At 39.5% G+C, this 20,874-nt stretch overlaps 1 long non-coding RNA gene across 1 annotated transcript in view; it reads right to left on the bottom strand.

The window, feature by feature from the left end:
* The window catches only part of LOC133239983 (uncharacterized), a 131,042-nt gene that overhangs the window by 48,978 nt on the left and 61,190 nt on the right, over positions 1-20,874 (bottom strand). The window contains exon 3 of the long non-coding RNA XR_009734063.1: positions 5,888-6,061. This is a non-coding gene — a long non-coding RNA (uncharacterized LOC133239983). The remainder of the gene's footprint in view (positions 1-5,887; positions 6,062-20,874) is intronic.

The following is a 20,874-nucleotide window of genomic DNA, read 5'->3' as shown; positions in this document are numbered from 1 at the left end:
CCCAGATTTTAATGATCAGTGTAGTCTCAATTAGAGCAGTTTGATGATATCCTTTAAAAATAAGTTTTTCTAAGACACCAGTATTTCTTATAGTCGAATCTCAGAGATTAAAAACTCATCTTTTTAAAGTAAAGTAAAGAGAAACTTTCCTCCCAACAGCAGAGATGTATAAAAGTGACCTCAACTCTCTGGACCTTAGTCTCCTTAAAGTTCAAACGGAGCAAAGAGAGGAGTGAGGTTTCAGTCTTTAGTGTGTCTCACAAAGTAAGAGACAGATTTTGAACTCCGTATTTTCTGACCTATTTCTTTCAACGGGCCAAGTGAGGACAGGACTTAATTGAACATAACGGTCTGATATGCATGTGCTTTGAAGATTTCTCTCCTATTTCAGCTCCTCCCTTGAAGATGAAAGGGTTTTGCCAAAAACTGAAGTAGTCCCATGAGAGCAGCTCCATACAGATGCCTGGGGGCAGAAATAACAGTTATGACTTTGCATGAGATCCTCCAGGTTGGGAGGTCAACTTAAATGAACTCAAATTCATTTGAGTTTCCTAATATTAAATAACAGAACTTCTCACTCCATTCAAAGACTCCAGAGAGAACAAATGTGTGGACACCAAGGAAGAAAAGGGGGGTGGGGGTGAACCAGGAGATTGGGATTGAAATATATATTCACTATTGATACTATATATCAATATAAAATAGACAACAGACGAGAACCTACTGTACAGCACGTGGAACTCTACTCAGTGCTTTGTGGGGACTTAAAGGGGAAGGGAATCCAAAAATGAGGGAATACTGTGTGTGTGTGTGTGTATATCTGATTCACTTTGTTGTACAGCAGAAACTGACACAGCAGTGTAAAGAAACTATACTCCAATAAAAATTAACTAAAAAAAAAAAGGAGAGACTTCATTCTGTCTCTATGGACTTCCCTATGCTGTACATGTCATATAAATGGAATCATGTAATATGCTGTCTTTTCTGACGTCTTACCCCTAATTGTCTGCAAAGGTTATCCATGTTAGAGCACGTACTAGTCCTTTGCTCCTTTTTACGACTCAGTCATATTCTTTTGCATGGACATACCACAGTTTATCTGTTCAGCCATTTACAGACATTTGTGTTGTTTCCAAATGTTGTATTTTGGCTATTAAAAATGATACTGCTGTGAACATGCATATAAAAAAATAAGAGACTCCAGAGAGAGGTCTTATTTTCTGATGGAAACCTTCCCTTGACAGGGAACTTATAAACAGTGGCCCAGTGTGATGAGCCTGAACGCTAAGGAAGATCCTGGGGACGGCCCCCACAGCAGGGTTTGTGAGATGCACTGACAGCACACAAGGTGTGTTTTGGGGAAACCCAGGTACAGACCGACCTGACTGCTTCCAGTAGACTTGCTGGAGAAGTCTTTATGCTTAGGGGTTTTTTGAGCCTCACTTTTCTAGCCAGTAAAATGAAGAGGTGTGCGTGCTGAGTCGCTCATTGTGTCCGACTCTTTTCAACCCCGTGGACTGCAGCCTGCCAGGCTCCTCTGTCCATGCAGGCAAGAACACTGCAGTGGGTGGACATGCCCTCCTCCAGGGGATCTTCCCAACACAGGGACCAAACCCAGGTCTCCCATGCTGCAGGCGGATTCTTTACCATCTGGGCCACCAGGGAAGCCTGAAATGAAGAGACAGGTGATCACTAAGATCTTCTTTCTATTGTTACGATACCTCAAGGCCTCATCTTTAGAAACCCAGCTGTTGCTTTAACACTTTCTTTGACTAACACATACAATTTCTGGAAATCAAGTGAGGATATCAGGCAGGCTGGGTTCTCAAGCAGGAAAAAGGATGAAAACTCCATCCTTTAAAAGTCTCAGTTGAAGTAAACATTTCTGGCTAAGTTATTAGAGCACAAAACAATCAGATACACATACGCATGCAAAACAAGCGGGAGAGGGTGAGATGATTTGGGAGAATGGCATTGAAACATGTACAATATCATGTATGAAACGAGTTGCCAGTCCAGGTTCGATGCACGATACTGGATGCTTGGGGCTGGTGCACTGGGACGACCCAGAGGGATGGTATGGGGAGGGAGGAGGGAGGAGGGTTCAGGATGGGGAACACAGGTATACCTGTGGTGGATTCATTTTGATATTTGGCAAAACTAATACAATATTGTAAAGTTTAAAAATAAGATAAAATTAAAAAAAAAACACAAATACTTTGGGACAAGGTGAGTTTGAAGAATTTAAAGGGTTGACTTTTAGGGTATTTTCAAATTGATCCAATTTTATTATGTGTTAGAACATACGACAATTTGGATTAGAGGGGCAAAGTGAAAATCTTTGAAGTTTAAATAATTCACAGCAACAAACTGAAATTAAGATTAGTAATAGAAGTTTCAAAAGCATTTTATACTTCTTAGAAAAGTTTATTCTTTTAAATAGTTTGGAGCTTTTGGTACCATTTAATAAACATATATATAAATGTTTTAAAGCAAATACAAAACATAAGGTAATATGAAGTAAATTAGAGCTAGAATTATTCCATTTCCCAGCAATTCTGCATCAGTTTAGTATGATTTAACAAATTTGTCAAAGAAAAGTATTAACTCAAAACAAACAAAAAATTTGATTACAGGAAATCTCAGGATAGAAAGAGTAATCAAATAATATAATATGTAGCTTAAACATCGTTTTTATCTTTCCAACACAATATAGTATTGCTTTCAAAATCAGTTGGAAAATGCTTCCCTTTTTCCTCCTTTTCTTGCTCTCATTTCATAGTTAAATCAAGCGCCTGCTTCACTGGACATAATATTTCAATTTCTCTGACAGGTCTGCCAAATATGGTTGCTGCTCTGAGATTTTGCCTTTTGCCAACCAGGTGGTGATGACTTTAACAACATCAGTTCAGTTCAGTCAGTCGCTCAGTCATGTCTGACTCTTTGTGACCCCATGGACTGCAGCATGCCAGGCTTCCCTGTTCATCACCAACTCCTGGAGCTTACTCAAACTCATGTCCTTCCAAGTCAGTGATGCCATCCAACCATCTCATCCTCTGTCGTCCCCTTCTCATCCTGCCTTCAATCTTTCCCAGCATCAGGGTCTTTTCCACTGAGTTAGTTCCTTGCATCAGGTGGCCAAAGTATTGGAGTTTCAGCTTCAGCATCAGTTCTTCCAATGAACATTCAGGACTGATTTCCTTTAGGATGGACTGGTTTGAGCTCTTTTCTGCCCAAGGGACTCTCCAGAATCGTCTCCAACACCACAGTTCAAAACATCAGTTCTTCAGTGCTCAGCTTATCCTCGCATTTAAAAAGATCGTATCTCTCGCAAGGCTCCTGATGGTTCCTCACTCATCCACACAACACTTAAGGAGAGAAGAGGGGGTTTGACTAATAATGTCTTGACTAGAGAGAGTAGAGACCCATGTGGATAAAGATGGCGGAGAAAGACAACACAATGGAATGTCATGAAGCAAAGCCACCATAGAGTCAAAAATGCTGACATATTTCCAAGGTCAAAGTTATACTTCTAGGGAATTTCCTAGTGGTCCAGTTGTTAGGACTCAGTACTTTCACTGCAAGGGTCAGGTTCAATCCCTGGTATGGGAACTAAGATACCACAGCTATGTGATATGGTCAAAAAAAAAAAAAGGAAAAAATATGAAAAAAAATTATAAATATATTGCCTCTAAAATCCCCATAATCATTTGGGAATATAAAGGGAGATTCATAGTATATCATTTCTAATTTGTTATCCAAGTTTTCTTGAAGGTATCTAAAAAGCCCTTTGCCCTTCTTGAATTCTTGCCTTTAAGGAAGCAGGCTGATTCCTTCCTGAGACCACAGACATAGCCTCATTTAACCCTTAAAGTAAATAACCCTGGCACCAGGACTTGCAGAAAATTTACAGCGTACAAAGGACAGTTTTCTGGGCTGAGCTACTTAAGTGCCAAGGTATGGGCAACAACAATGAATAAATTTGCTCAATTTTTGACACTGCAAATTAGTAAGAATTATAGAGTATTGATAAGCACCTATTGTCATGCAAAGATAGACATATATTTGGGTGTATTAGTTCAGTTCAGTTCAGTCGCTCAGTCGTGTCCGACTCTTTGCAACCCCATGAACTGCAGCACGGCAGGCCTCCCTGTCCATCACCAACTCCCGGAGTTTACCCAAACTCATGTCCATTAAGTTGGTGATGTCATCCAACAATTTCATCCTCTGTCATCCCCTTCTCCTCCTGCCTTCAATCTTTCCCAGCATCAGGGTCTTTTCAAATGAGTCAGCTCTTCACATCAGGTGGCCAAAATATCGGAGTTTCAGCTTCAACATCAGTCCTTCCAATGAACATTCAGGACTGATTTCCTTTAGCATGGACTGGTTGGATCTCCTTGAGTATATGCATATTCATTTTTAAAATTTGCACTTGTTTGTTTTTGGATTTCTTATGAATTAAAAGACTACTTAAAAAAAATAAAAAGAGACTGGTTTTCATTCCTGAATGAGGATTTTTTTCTACTTGTTTATCAGGGAAGAGAAAGTCACGATCTTCTTTTTCCATGTTATCAACATGTATCGAGAATTCTGTGTTGGGAGCTAGGAAAGCAGGTGTGGGTGGAAAGGGACAGAAGGAGGGCTCAGTACCCTCTATAATAAACTAAGCTACTACAAGCAAGTTTCTTCTGGCCCACACTCACAAAAGAAATAATACTTTCAACCCCCAGGTTTTATAGTCATAGAACAACAACAAAAACCTATTACATAGCACCAAATCCAACCATGTCATTTTTCCATGTAAATAAGTGTTTTATTTCAGATACTGTTGTATTTACAGAAAATATTCAATAATAGTCTACAGAGTTCCCCTATACCCTGCACTTACCCTTACCCTATTGTTAACATCTTACTATAGTCCATTTTCACAAATAATGAACCAATACCATTTCTTCACTAACTTCCTTTTTTTTTTAATTGCATTAATGTTTCTCTAACCTCCTCCTTCTGTTCCAAGATCCCACCTAATATATCACATTATCTTTATTTATGTTGCCTCATGCTCTTCTTGATTATGACAGTTTCTCCTTTTTCATGACCCTGACAGTTTCAGGGAATACCGGCTAAGGTGTTTCATAGTACGTCTCTCAATTCGGGTTTCTCTCAAGAGGTTTTGGAAGACAGCGAGGTAAAGTGCCCTCACATCACATCGTATCAAGGGTACCAACATGACTTGATGTTGGTACCAACATGACTCATCCAGGATAATCTTAACCTTGATCATAACTAGTAGTGTCTGGAAGGCTTCTCCACTCGAAAGTTACGTTTATGTTCTGCTTTTCATAGTGCAATCTTTGGAAGCAAGTTACAAAGTGCATCTTGCATTTAAAGGGTGAGGAGTTAGGTCCCACCTCCTCGAGGGCGGAGAATTCATACAAATCATTTAGAATTCTTCTATATGCATGATTTGTCTTTTATTCCCAATTTATTTATTCAATTATTCATTTATATCATACCAATTTATGGACAGTATAACCTTTGGGTTATGCTTTGAGTGATAGTCCTGTACCATATTACATATTTTGTGGCTCTAATCGCTCTAATTTTGGTCACTGGGAGTGCTTCCAGTTGACTTCGGTGGCATATCACCTTTTTAGGTCTTTCTGACTTTCGGGCACTATTTCCTACCTCAGGCCTGATATCGAAGTTTTTCTAAGTAACACTGGCTCCTTTCATTGGAGATTGGTATTAGAAACCATGATATGAGACTAGCAAAAATTTAATTTTCTCAATTACATAACTGAAGCCCAGAGAATTTAAGGGATTGTCTCAATGTCCAAAGGTGACTAGCTGCAAAACGAACACTGGAACACCAGTACCTTCATACCTGAGTCACTAATCTTGCCACTGACACAACTCTGCCTGTCCTCTCGTATTTCAGGATGTGCAGCCTTCATGAGGATATAAATGAAAGAATACGACCTGGCTTCCTGTGGTCTAGACATTCCAAGTGTCCTGCAGTTACACACATCTTTATTTATGTGGGCTTTTGAAGCCTTCCCTGAAAAAGAAAATGAAAGCAAGGGAAATAGTTATCTTAATAATGACAAAGGGATAAATGAAGGGTCATTTCCCCAGGAAGAGTAAGGTTTAGAGTACATAGAGAGCATCAGTTGCATCTTTTATGCTCAGAAAATCCAGTGTGATATATTTGTGCACACGGCTTATCACTTCAAGATCCCCACTAGTTTGTCACACCCCTTTCAGACACATGCCCTTAAAGCCATGCAAATCCGGAGTGTGTATACTTGTGCACAGATCTATGAAGGGCAAAAATGGCCCTTTAGGCTGGACATTTGAAATCCGTTATAAAATTTTTAAAGAGTAGTGTGTATTGTTTTCTTTGGGGGAAATATGTAGCATATTTTTTCCTGTGGTCTTTGTGAGGTACACAATTTAGTACATTAAGCATTATCAAAAACTTTGACCATGTTCTTTGGTACCAGAGCATGAACATGGCACACATCTCCTGTTATCTTCTTATACGCTATATATCATATAGCCCAATTTATATTTTCAAAGTCTGTAGATCATTTTAATATTGTGCCTTGGGCATATTTTTTTTTTTTACCTATACATGATGTGTTCCCAGTAGACTCCATGCATTCAATAAATGGTAATGCTGATAACTGCTGCTAGTTATTCACTAAGACTGTTCCACCATTATGGGAGATGCAAAGATCAACAGGGCCCAGATCCTATTGATAAATGGTATCCTAACATAAATTTTACTGCTGACCTCTAACAGCTCCTAGTACAATACAGTATACACAATAGGCATTAAGAAAGTAATCATTATTCAGCAAATTAAGTCAATCCATAAACTAATGGGCTTTAGGAGTTTTCACTGATAATTGTTTCAAATAAAGTATTTACACTAAAATGGGTCAACAATGCAACTTCTGTGTTAGGAAAGCTTTTTAATAACAATTAAATATTTGTAAATTAACAACTTGTAACTAACTTAGTTACTAACAACTTGTAACTAGCAAGTCCTTAGTTATTAACAAGTTGTTAGTAAGTAACAACTTGTAACCAGCAAGTCGGTCATTTACTAACAACTAACAAACCTTAATTCTGTAAATTAACAACTTTGCCCATAACCCCATGAAGACTTCCTCCCTGTTTAGCTCATAAGGGAAGAAGTAGTGAGAATAGCTCTGAGGTACCATTTTCTTGAATGTTTACACTTGTTGATCATCTTGATCATTCTCAATAGCGCAGAAGGCCTAAACCACTCGAGTATTATTGTTCTCCTAAAATGAAGTTTCTGTTGTTCAGTAGCTAAGTCATGTCTGACTCCTTGCGACCCCATGGACTGCAGCATGCCAGGGTTCCCTGTCCTTCACCATCTCCCAGAGTTTGCTCAAACTCATGTCCATTGAGTTGGTGATGCCATCTAAACCATCTCATCCTCTGCTGCCCCCTTCTCCTTCTGTACTGAACCTTTCCCAGCATCAGGGTCTTTTTCAATGGGTTGGCTCTTCACATCAGGTGGCCAAAATATTGGAGTTTCAGCTTCAGCATCAGTCCTTCCAATGAATATTCAGGACTGATTTCCTTTAGGATGGACTGGTAGGATCTCCTTGCAGTCCAAGGGACTCTCTACAGCCTTCTCCAACACCACAGTTCAAAAGCATCAATTCTTCAGCGCTCAGCTTTCTTTATAGTCCAACTCCCACATCCATACATGACTACTGGAAAAATCATAGCTTTGACTAGATGGACCTTTGTCAACAAAGTGATATCTCTGCTTTTTAAAAATCTGTTTTGAATCAGTTCTAATGAGGTAGATTAAACTGGAGCCTATTATACAGAGTGAAGTAAGCCAGAAAGAAAAACACCAATACAGTATTCTAATGCATATATATGGAACTTAGAAAGATGGTAATGATAACCCTGTATGCGAGACAGCAAAAGAGACACAAATGTATAGAACAGTCTTTTGGACTCTGTGGGAGAGGGCAAGGGTGGGATGATTTGGGAGAATGGCATTGAAACATGTATAATATCATATGTGAAACGAATTGCCAGTCCAGATTCGATGCATGATACAGGATGCTTGGGACTGGTGCACTGGGATGACCCAGAGGGATGGTATGGGGAGGGAGGTAGGAGGGGGTTCAGGATGGGGAACACACGTACACCTGTGGCGGATTCATGGCAATGTATGGCAAAACCAATACAATATTGTGAAGTAATTAGCTTCCAATTAAAATAAATAAATTTATATTAAAAAATAAAAATAAAACTGTTTAGGTTTGTCATAGCTTTTCTTCCAAGCAGCAGGCGTCTTTTAATTTCATGGCTTCAGTCACCATCCACAGTGATTTTGGAGCCCAAGAAAATAAAATCTGCCACTGTTTCAGACTATAATTTAAATATACAACTTTAAAAGTAATTTTATTAATTATTCTAATTTAATACATGAAAAAGTATTTAACACACTTTTGAAATTTGTGTACATTGTTCATATTCTAAAATGTCAGGACTTTCTACATTTTATTATTTTTAATTTTATTTTAAATTGATATTTTTATGTCGTTGCAATTAACACAAATGTATGATGTGTATACCAACTATTGGTCTTGCAGCAATCAATCAATTGCTTGTATCAAATGCGGAATGCAGCAAAAGTCTCTCAGCAGTTAGAATAACCACATTTTTACTTACATTTATATTAACACTTGTAGGTATATAACTCATGTATATTAACTCATATCTATGTATATAATTTACTGGAACACTATCTGAAAGAAAACAGATATAGCTAAGACTTATAACAGTAAGTCATTACATTTTTGTCATTTTAAGTTAGTACTAAAGTTAATCAATATTAAAGGCAATATCTTCACAGAGCTTTTTAGATGCCAAAATAGACACATTTCATCTTTTTTCCTGATTCATGTAAATTGCATCAATGTATACCCTATCTGAAGCAATTTATCCCCTATTTCAAATGTACAAAGATTGCTATTACTTTCACAACCGTTTTTAGTCTCTCTGCAACCTTTATAATGAGTAGCTGTGTTTAGAAAGTAGCAGATATATATTAGCACACGAAAGGAACTCTTCCAGCAAGTCTGCATAAACCTTCAACCATACACCTGAAAAACCTGGTTGGATTTGATGTACATGTAGGCTGGTGTTCAAGTAATGAACACTGCATCTTATCAAAAGTCTCTCAAAGTCCCTACTTTCTACCCTTAGAGGAAGAGAAAGTTTCTCAGAATTAATTTCTCAGCGAGGGAAAAAAAAAAACCCATATACTAAAAGTGGGCCTTACTTAATTTATTCTTGAATTTTGGCAAACTTTAACACTTTTCTTAATTCTTCCCCATACTTTTAAACATCCAAGTAAGCATCTTTGATTTTAGTTTAATTTCCTTATGAAAGTTCAAATTGGTTCTGTTTTCCTATTCTTTTTAAGAACTTCTTTGGTAGAACAACTGCATAAAAGGGGAGAGAGAGCGCGCACGAGAGAGAAAAGGAGAGTGTGTGTGTGTGTGTGTGTGTGTGTGTGTGTGTGTGTGTGTCTCGCATACTCTTTGGGACTCTATGGACTGGAGCCTGCCATGCTCCATTTTCCATGGAATTTTCCAGGTAGCAATACTGGAGCAGGTTGCCTTTTCCTCCTCCAGGGCATCTTCCTGGCACAGGGATCAAACCTATGTCTCTTGTGTCTCCTGCATTGGCAACTTTACAACTACATCACCTGGGAAACCCTATATAAGAAGAGAATAAGATGCCCTAAACTTATCAAGGGCTTCCCAGGTGGCACTAGTGGTAAAGAACCCGCCTGCCAATATAGGAGACAGAAGAGACTCGGGTTCAATCCCTGGGTCAGGAAGATCCCCTGAAGGAGGAAGTGGTAACCCATTCCAGTATTCTTGTTTGGAGAATCCCATGGACAGAGAACACTGGTGGGCTACAGTCCATTGAGTTGCAAAGAGTCAGACCTAACTCCAGTGATGAGTCTAGGAGATAGAGATTACATGACCCCAAATGTCTAAAATACTCCTACCCGACACTTTCCTAAAGAAGTTTTCTAACTCTGAACTGACAAATCAACCTAAGACTTCAGATTTATAAACATTAAAGTATCAGTGGGCTCAAAATGCCAGCACTGATCGTATACACCACATTTTTCTTCACTGGGTAGGTAATACAGCATCTCATTTTGATTTTGCAAAGAAAATTATGTGCAGCATGTTAGGGAATAAAATAGCACAGCAGAAAGGATTCTGAATAGTTCATCTGACTCCATTACTTTTCTCCACTTTAGCATTTTGAAAACCCTGGGACTACTCTGAACAACAGCATCCCATGTTCCCTTCCAGTCCATCACTGTGAGTGCTGCAAGGAGGTACAGGCTTCATGAAACTTCACAGTGAGGTCGGGTTTTTTTGTATGTGTGCATACTTGTGCACATACATCTGCACACACACACACACAGAGCTATCCTGCATAGACACCCAGCTCCTCTCATTTTTTATGGGATTGCCACACTCTTATTAGCACTAGCCACTGGGGCTGGGGGGGAACCTCTCTCACCTCTAGCTATCTACTTTGGTAAACCATAAGTTTGTTTTCTGTGTCTGTAAATCCATTTCCATTTTGTAAATAAGCTCATTTGTATTTTTTTAAGATGCCACATATAAGTGATATCACGTGGCATTTGTCATTCTTTGACTTATTTCACTGAGTATGATAATCTTTGGGTCCATCTATGTTGCTGTAAATGGCATCATTTCATTAACTTTTGTGTCTGAGTAATATTCCACTGTATACATGTACCACATCTTCTTTACCCATTCATCTGTCAGTGGACACTTAGGTTGCTTCCATGTCTTGGCTATTGTAAATAGTGCTGCCATGAACCCTGAGATGTATCTTTTCAAGTTAGAATCTTCTCCAGATATATGCCCAGAAGTGAAACTGTAGGATCATCGTATAACATTTTTTTAAGGAACCTCCTCTCTGTTCTCCATAGAGGCTGCACCAATTTCCTTCCCTCATTTTTTACGTTCACTCAGGTGCTGACCACAGGCTGCCGTAAATGACAGATGATGCTAACTTTCAACAGATGTCTTTCTGACCCCAAAGACAATGGAAATGACAAATAATAACTTTGTAATTACCTTAACTTCAACCAAAGCATAAGCTGAAAAATCACCAGATGACAACTACAGGGAACATGTGCGACCAACTCCCCCATTAAGCATGTTTAAGAGTCCCCCGTGCTGTGAAGCTCAGGAGCCATGCCAAGAGAGCGGGGAAGGCAGCCCAACAGGCACCCAACCATAAATCTTCCCGGCCCCGTGATAAACAAACACGATTTTAGCATCTGCACACACAGCTGACGAGAAACGGAGAAATGAAGATTAAATGGGAACTAGGGCACGGTCAGAGCCTGGAGTTTTACAGCGCGTTGGGACAGATAAAAGTCCTCTAGTTAAAAATACATTTGAAGTGCTCTCATTCTCCTTTCTCTTAAGTTTGAGTCTGGTCCTTGAGGAGAAACAATAGGGAAGGCAAAAACGGCAAACAGAATTCTGAACTGATGAGAGGAGGACTTGGCTTCTGCTGATGTTCTTGGCTTGGGAAGTGGGTTAGACAGTGATTGTGAAAGGCAGCGAGCCACTGCTGACCTTGACCAATGTATAGTTAGTTGTCTGGGCTTCGCGCTTTGAGAACACAGGGACTGATAAGCGTGGAGCGATTTTTTTTTTTTTAATTTTTAAGAATGTGAAGCTTGTTTGAACTAAGCTTTGAATAAACATCCAAAAGTCCACTTGTTTAGTGGGACTAAAAATCCTGACCAGGTGTCTACTCTGAGATGGAGGTTGGCCAATCCCCACGTAGAAACAATCCTCACTTGTAATGGTTAATTTTATGTGCTATCCTGATTGGGTCACAGTGTGCCCAGTTATTTGTTCTATCACGATTCTAGGTTATTTCTCTTAGGCTTAAACGGGGAAACTGAGTAAAGCAGATGGTCTTTCTAATATGGGTGGACAACATCCAATTAGCTGAAGTCCTGAATAGAACAAAAATGGGAAATCCTCCTGTAAGCAAGAGAAATATCTTTTCTGTCTGATGGCCTTCAGACTAGGACATCAGCATTTTTCTTGCTTTTGCTTAAATCGAAAGATCAGCTCCCCCTGGGTTTTGAGCCTGCCGGCCTCCAGACTGGAACTAGACCATCAGTTTTTCTGGTTCTCTGGCTTGCTGACTCACCCTGAAGATTCTGGGAGTTGCCAGTTTTCAAATCTTACGATTGATTTTCTCCCTATAATGTCCTCCCACTGATACTAGTTATCCCCCTTGGAGTTCTAACAGCATTAACTCTATGAAGACAATTGTGATCACTTTCTCCAGGCTAACCATCTCCATGTGATGCAACCATTCCTCATTAGACATCTTTGCGATTGTTTCCCCCTCACCGTCACTCTTCTGTAAATGTCCTACATCCCATTTAGAGTGTGGTACAGAGTCTTCTTTAGGTACAGAGGTACATTATCACCTCCTGAATTCAAATACTTTATATCCACTTACGCAATGTACTTTGGCATCAGTCTTTTTGATGATTATATTTCTGACCCACATTTGTGTAAATTCTTCTGCTAAACCATCTTTTTCTTTATGCACTAAGATTCTTTTAAAGTACAGAAACTTAAGTGATAGTTACAATTCTTAGCTATAAGCTGCTTTCCTTTGGATCGACATTTCTAGACCAAATCTTTCACCAATTCAATCACCTCCTGGGCTGTTCACAGTTACCTTCTGGGTATAAGGGCAGGAATTAATGTTTGTTTTGTTCACTGCTATATGTCTAGTGCCTTTGGCACCCAGGAAGCAGCTTCTCTGCAAATATTTTTAAACACATAAATAACTGAATCTAAAGGGGATATGTTCGAATATAGTCTGACCCCCTTACCTCACTTCCTATATACCTTCTCAGGAAAGTGGTACCACCATCTGCACGGGTACCAAAGTCACAAATCTGAGTGTCACCCTGTATCTTTGTTCTACCTCACTTCACATATCCAATTAGATCTGAAGGAACACTGACTGATTTCTCTCCAAGAGTCTTTCAGATCGATCCTTTTGCTCTTTCTCACCATCGGTGACTTAGTGTAGGTCCTCATCTTCTCCTTATTGATCTTTTTCAATAGTCCCCTAAATAGATGGGTGACTCCATTCTTGTCCACACTTTTTAAAATCCATCCAGTCTTCATACTTCCATCGGTGCTCTCTTTCTGAAAAATGCAAACCTGTCTAAAGCACAATTCTACCCGAAGGCCTCTCCCCATGATGGCCACAATGAAGTCCAAGTCCTCGGCAAGGCATTCATCATTCCAAGCTCTTTATTGGTCTGAGCATCGTCTACGTTCCCGGCTTCACTCTTCATCACTTCCCCACCGTGTGCCTTACGGAGCAAGCACACTCTCCCCTCTGTCCTATCCCTGTGTTTCTTGCCTTTTGTTTCTTCTCTATATCTATACAGTTGACTACCATTCACTAAACCATTCAAGCGGTGGCTGCTGGTCATCCCCAGGCTAGGTGAGATACCCTGTCTGCACTCACAGAACACCTGTGCCAACACTGACTGTGCACAACCATAATAAAGTGTGATAAGGGCCCTCACTCACGCTTGATTCTAAAATTGTATGAATTTGTGTCCTCAGTGCTCATCTCAGTTTTCAGGCCATAATAAGTTCTCAGTTGAATGAAGCAGGTGGCAAAGTTGAGAAAGGAAAAGGACCAAGAGGGAGGGATATATTCCAGAAAAGTGACCCCTGTGAACAAAGGCACAAGGTAAGAGAACCTTGCTTGTGTCTCAGGGAGGGGGAACTAGGCACACAGAGCTCACGAAGGGAAGTGAGGAGCAGAGGGCTGGAAAATAAAGTTGTTCTTTATGAGTGTCTAAGGTCAGTGAGCTGCCTCTTGGCCATCCTGCTGACCCAGTGTTCTGCTTCTAGTCTTCCAGCAAGCAATAAATTATACACATGATAACCAACTTTCTTCGGAGGGTCCCATGTCTCACATTTTGCACTGTCTCTCCTTCATCAGCAGTAACACACAAACCTGCTGAGTTCAGCACATATTATCTTGTTAGCAAGGTTTTCCCTTCACCGCTATCTCTTTGCAACTCAATCTCTCTAATGCTGACTGCTAAAATGGCTTGAGGTCCAGATGTAGATTCAACGTCTGAGTCAGGAGCTCTAAAATCTGTGCCAGCGTTGTGGAAATGTGCTGGCAGCTGTGATAATGATTTATCTCCAGCACGTTTACTGTAACATGCCAAAACCCTGAATAAAAATAACTCACATTTGTAGAGTACTTTCCTTGTAGCAGGTATTGTTCTAAATCTTCTGCATGTATTAACTCACAAAATTCCTATGAGATGTATACCCTTATTATCCCCACTTTACAGATAAAGTCACTGAGGCACAGAGAAGTTGAGAATATTCTACAGGGTCACCCAGTAGACAAGAGTTGGAATTAGAATTTTTTGTTGTTGGAATTTGAATTTTTTTTTTTTTGAATTAGGCTTTTCTATTTTTTTTATTTTATTTTTTTAACTTTACAATATTGTATTGGTTTTGCCATATATCAAAATGAATCCACCACAGGTATACATGTGTTCCCCATCCTGAACCTTCCTCCTTCCTCCTTCCCCATACCATCCCTCTGGGTCATCCCAGTGCACCAGCCCCAAGCATCCAGTATTGTGCATCAAACCTGGACTGGTGACTCGTTTCATATATGATATTATACATGTTTTAATGTCATTCTCCCAAATCATCCCACCCTCTCCCTCTCCCACAGAGTCCAAAAGACTGTTCTATACATCAGTGTCTCTTTTGCTGTCTCGTATACAGGGTTATTGTTACCATCTTTCTAAATTCCATATATATGAGTTAGTATACTGTATTGGTGTTTTTCTTTCTGGCTTACTTCACTCTGTATAATAGGCTCCAGTTTCATCCACCTCATTAGAACTGATTCAAATGTATTCTTTTTAATGGCTTTTATAAATGATGCTCCAGAATCTATGAACTTAATGATTCTCCTATGGTTGTTCTTCAAAATAGGCAAGAAATTCAGGACTGAAAAAGAGAATACAGCTTTTAATACTGACTTTGCAAAAAGTATATGATTTTGGTTAAGTCAGAACTCCATGAAAATTAATTTATTTTCAGTACCATGCCAAAATTTGTGTAGAAGAGCAGGCTTCAAACAGTTTTACTTCCACAGCCTCATATATAAATTTTAAAAATTTACTGTGTCCCCTTGCACATTTTAAAAGCATATCTAGATTTTCAATAATATATTTGCAAAAATACTTTCTAGTATTTTTTAAATATAGATTTTCATTTATTTATTTACTTTTAGATTTTTAAATTATATGTTTCTATTATTTATTAAATATAGGCACTTCAGGCCTCTTCCAGTTACTGTTTGTATGGTACATTTTGTTCCTTTCTTAAAATTCCAACCTGTCTATACCTCTGAATCTAAACTATGTCTACTGTACAGAAAATCATCATTAAATCTTTTTTTATTGAAGTATAGTTGGTTTACAATGTTGTGGTAGATTCAGGCATATAGTTGCTGCTGCTGCTGCTGCTAAGTCACTTCGGTCGTGTCCGACTCTGTTCGACCCCATAGACGGCAGCCCACCAGGCTTCCCCGTCCCTGGGATTCTCCAGGCAAGAACACTGGAGTAGGTTGCCATTTCCTTCTCCAATGCATGAAGGTGAAAAGTGAAAGTGAAGTCGCTCAGTTGTGTCCGACTCTAGCGACCCCATGGACTGCAGCCCACCAGGCTCCTCCGTCCATGGGATTTTCTAGGCGAAAGTACTGGAGTGGGGTGCCATTGCCTTCTCCACAGGCATATAGTAAGTATCATTAAATCCAGTCTTTTCTTATGTAGACTGATCATTTATATGTTTAATTGAAGTCTTTAGTGCATTCATACTTAATACAATTATTGACATTGTTGGATTTATGGCTGTCATTTTGCAACTTGTTTTCTGTATGTTTCATGTATTTTTTTCCCTTTACCACCGCTTTTTGTGTTAAACCAATATTTTTTTCATAAACCATTTAATTACTGTTGAAATTTTATTCTAAATTTTTAAATTTAAGTTTCAAAGTGGCTTACACTAGACATCACAACATGCATCTTTAAAAATAAAAATTGTATATGTTTAAGGTATACAGTATGATGTATGTACATATATATTTATATCTATATATACAAGACAATGATTACTATAGTCAAGCTAAGTAATATATCCATCTCTGTACAGTTACAACTTTTGTGTGTATCCTGAGGGCACCTGAGATCTACTCTCTTAGCAAATTTCCAGGATGCAATGTAATATTATACCATAAGTCTCGTACATACCAAAGGGTTCCATTTCGAGAGTGTGTTTTTAAGTCCAATTCATTCATAAGTCCAACAAAGTTAGCCTATGTACTCAGCTAACACAACTGGCTATGCAGTACTGTACTGTAATAGGTTGATAATACTTTTCACACAAATAATACATTAAAAACAAACAAAAAATAAAGAAAACATTTTTAATCTTACAGTACAGTACCTAGAAAAGGACAGTCATAGAACACAACAGCTGGCAAACAGGGGCTGACATCAAGTGAACAGGCAAAGACTGTTACCGACTGGAGGAGTGAGGGGCGGGGGAGAGGTGGGGACTACTGTCCTTGGTACAGTAGGTACAGTAAAGCACACAAAAGCACCACCGCCTGTAGAGCATGCACACATGTGATGATGTACACCAGACGTGAACTGATATATGTGATAGACACACGAACACCCTTCGGAATCTTTGAACGTTCTCAACTTGAAGGTTCATATGTAGGGGACTTACTGTACTCTACTGGACATTGCTACATGTCAGATCTCTAGACTTATTCACCCTACATAACTGCAAATTTGCATCCTCTGGCCAACATCTTCCCACTTACCCCACCTTCTCATCTCAATATATCACTATCCACTTCAGATTTTACTGACCTAATTCTTCTAAAATACACCTCCGTTCCCCTCTTTGTGCTATTATCATCATGTTACTGCATCTACAACTGAACGCCATAATAACCTTATAATCATTGCTTTAAACAATCTGATGGGTATTTCTAAGAAATCAAGAGAAAACAAAAATACATGGTGAGAGTAATTTTTATTTACTGAAAATTTAAATTTCTCTACTCTTCATTCTTTCTTGTGTATTTGATTTCACATTGAGTGTCATTTCCTTTCAACATGAAGGGCATTCTTATAGGACAGGTACCTATAGACATCTCTCGGTTATTGTTTATCTATGAATGTCTTTTTTCCATGTATTTCCAAAGAATAGTTTTGCTACATAAAGTATCACTGATTGACAGTTTATGAATTTACTATCCACTAAGTGTGAGTTGGTGATGGACAGGGAGGCCTGGCATGCTGCGATTCATGGGGTCTCAAAGAGTCAGACACGACTGAGCAACTGAACTGAACTGAATTGAACTGAAGTGTGAGACAATTATAGCTTGGCGTAGGATACCCCAAAGAATTATCAGTCAGCTGCTCAGTCATGTACAATTATTTGTGACCCTATGCACTGCAGCACACCAAGCTTCCCTGTCCATCACCAACTCCTGGAGTTTGCTCAAACTCATGTCCATTGAGTTGGTGATGCCATCCAACCATCTCATCCTCTATTAGCCCCTTCTCCTCCTCCCTTCAATCTTTCCCAGCATCAGGGTCTTTTCCAAGGAGTCAGTTCTTCGAATCAGGTGGCCAAAGTATTGGAGTTTCAGCTTCAACATCAGTCCTCCAATGAATATTTAGGACTGATTTCCTTCAGGACTGACTGGTTTGATCTCCTTGCAGTCCAAGGGACTCTCAAGAGTCTCCTCCAACACCACAGTTCAAAAGCATCAATTCTTCAGTGCTCAGCTTTCTTTATAGTCCAACTCTCACATCCATACTTGACTACTAGAAAAACCATAGATTTGACTAGATGGAGCTTTGTTGGCAAAGTAATATCTCAGCTTTTTAATATGCTGTCTAGGTTGGTCAGAGCTTTTCTTGAAAGAAGCAAGGATCTTTTCATTTCATTTGCTGCAGTCACCATCTGCAGTGATTTTGGAGCCCAAGAAAAGAGTCTATCACTGTTTCCCCATCTATTTGCAGTGAAACAATGGGACTGTATTATTTTTGAATGCTGAGTTTTAAGCCAGCTTTTTCACTCTCCTCTTTCATTTTCATCAAGAGACTCTTTTGTTCCTCTTCGCTTTCTGCCATAAGGGTGGTGTCATCTGCACATCTGAGGTTACTGATATTTCTCCTGACAGTCTTTCTCCAGCTTGTGCTTCATCCAGCCCAGCATTTCGCATGATGTACTCTGCATATAAGCTAAATAAACATGGTGACAATAACAGCCTTGACATACTCCTTTCCCAATTTGGAACAAGTCCATAGTTCCATGTTCAGTTCTAACTGTTGCTTCTTGACCTGCATACAGATTTCTCAAGAGGCAGGTTAGGTGGCCTGGTATCCCCATCTCTTTAAGAATTTTCCACAGTTTGTTGTGATCCACACAGTCAAAGGCTTTGGCATAGTCAATAAAGCAGAAGTAGATGTCTTTTCTGGAACTCTCTTGCTTTTTCAATGATCTAATGGATGTTGGCAATTTGATATCTGATTCCTCTGCCTTTTCTAAATCCAGCTTGACCATCTGGAATTTCACAGTTCATGCACTGTTGAAGCCTGGCTTGGAAAATTTTAAGCATTACTTTGCTAGCATGTGAGATGAGTGCAATTGTGCAGTAGTTTGAACATTCTTTGCTATTGCCTTTATTTGGAATCAGAATGACAACTGACCTTTTCCAGTCCTGTGGCTACTGTTGAGTTTTCCAAATTTGCTGGCATATAGTGTGCAGCACTTTAATAGCATCATCTTTTAAGATTTGAAATAGCTCAACTGGAATTCCATCACCTCCACTAGCTTTGTTCATAGTGATACTTCATAAGGCCCACTTGACTTCGCATTCCAGGATGTCTGGCTCTAAGTGAGTGATCACACTATCATGGTTAACTGGGTCATGAAGATCTTTTCTGTATAGTTTTTCTGTGTATTCTTGCCACCTCTTCATAATATCTTCTGCTTCTGTTCAGTCAGTTCAGTTCAGTTGCTCATTCTTGTCTGACTCTTTGTGACCCCATGAACCGCAGCACGCCAGGCCTCCCTGTCCATCACCAACTCCCAGAGCTACCCAAACCCATGTCCATCTCAGTGATGTCATCCAACCATCTCATCCTCTGTCATCCCCTTCTCCTCCTGCCCTCAATCTTTCCCAGCCATCACGGGCTTTTCAAATGAGTCAGCTCTTCACATCAGGTTGCCAAAATATTGGAGTTTCAGCTTCTGTTAGGTCCATATTATTTCTGGCCTTTATTGTGTCCATTTTTGCATGAAACGTTCCCTAATCTCTAATTTTCTTGAAGAGATTTCTAGTCTTTCCCATTCTATTTTTCCCTCTTTTTCTTTGCATTGATCACTGAGGAAGGCTTTCTTATCTATCCTTTCTGTTCTTTTGAACTTTGCATTCAAATGGGTATATCTTTCCTTTTCTTTTTTGCCTTTTGCTTCTCTTCTTTTCTCAGCTATTTGTAAGGCCTCCTCAGACAACCATTTTGCCTTTTTTAATTCCTTTTTCTTAGGGATGGTCTTGATAACTGTTTCCTGTACAATGTCATGAAACCCCTCCACAGTTCTACAGGCACTCTATCAGATCAAATCCCTTGAATCTATTTGTCACTTCCACTGTATAATTGTAAGGGATTTGATTTAGGCCATACCTGAATGGTCTAGTGGTCTTCCCTACTTTCTTCAGTTTAAGTCTGAATTTGGCAATAAGGAATTCGTGATATGAGCAACAGTCAGTTCCCGGTCTTGTTTTTGCTGACTGTATAGAGCTTCTCCATCTTCAGCTTCAAAGAATACTATTAATCTGATTTTGGTATTGACCATTAGGTGATGTCGAGGTGTAGACTCATCTCTTGTGTTGTTGGAAGAGGGTGTTGGCTATGACCAGTGCATTCTTTTGGCAAAATTCTGTTAGCCTTTGCCCTGCTTCATTTTGTACCCCAAGGCCAAACTTGCCTGTTACTCCAGGTATTACTTGATTTCCTACTTTTGCATTCCAGTCCCTTATGATGAAAAGGATATCTTTTTTTGATATTAGTTCTAGAAGTTCTTGTAGGGCTTCATGCTGCTGCTGCTGCTAAGTCGCTTCAGTCATGTCTGACTCTGTGCGACCCCATAGACAGCAGCCCACCAGGCTCCCCCGTCCCTGGGATTCTCCAGGCAAGAACACTGGAGTGGGTTGTCATTTCCTTCTCCAATGCATGAAAGTGAAACGTGAAAGTGAAGTCGCTCAGTTGTGTCCAACTCTTAGCGACCCCATGGACTGTAACCCACTAGGCTCCTCCATCCATGGGATTTTCCAGGCAAGAGTACTGGGTGGGGTGCCATTGCCTTCTCTGGTAGGGCTTCATAGAACTGTTCAACTTCATCTTCTTCAGCATTAGTACTTGGGGCACAGACTTGTATTACTGTGATACTGAATGGTTTGCCTTGGAAACAAAGAGATCATTCTGTCATTTTTGAGATTGCACCCAAGTACTGTATTTTGTATTCTTTTGTTGACTGTGAGGGCTACTCCATTTCTTCTAAGGAATTCTTGCCCACAGTAGTAGATATAATGGTCATCTGAATTAAATTCACCCAT

Source organism: Bos javanicus, chromosome 27 (genome assembly GCF_032452875.1).
Source record: "Bos javanicus breed banteng chromosome 27, ARS-OSU_banteng_1.0, whole genome shotgun sequence".
NCBI classification, from domain to species: Eukaryota; Metazoa; Chordata; class Mammalia; order Artiodactyla; family Bovidae; genus Bos; species Bos javanicus.
This window is presented reverse-complemented; position numbering and strand designations above follow the sequence as displayed.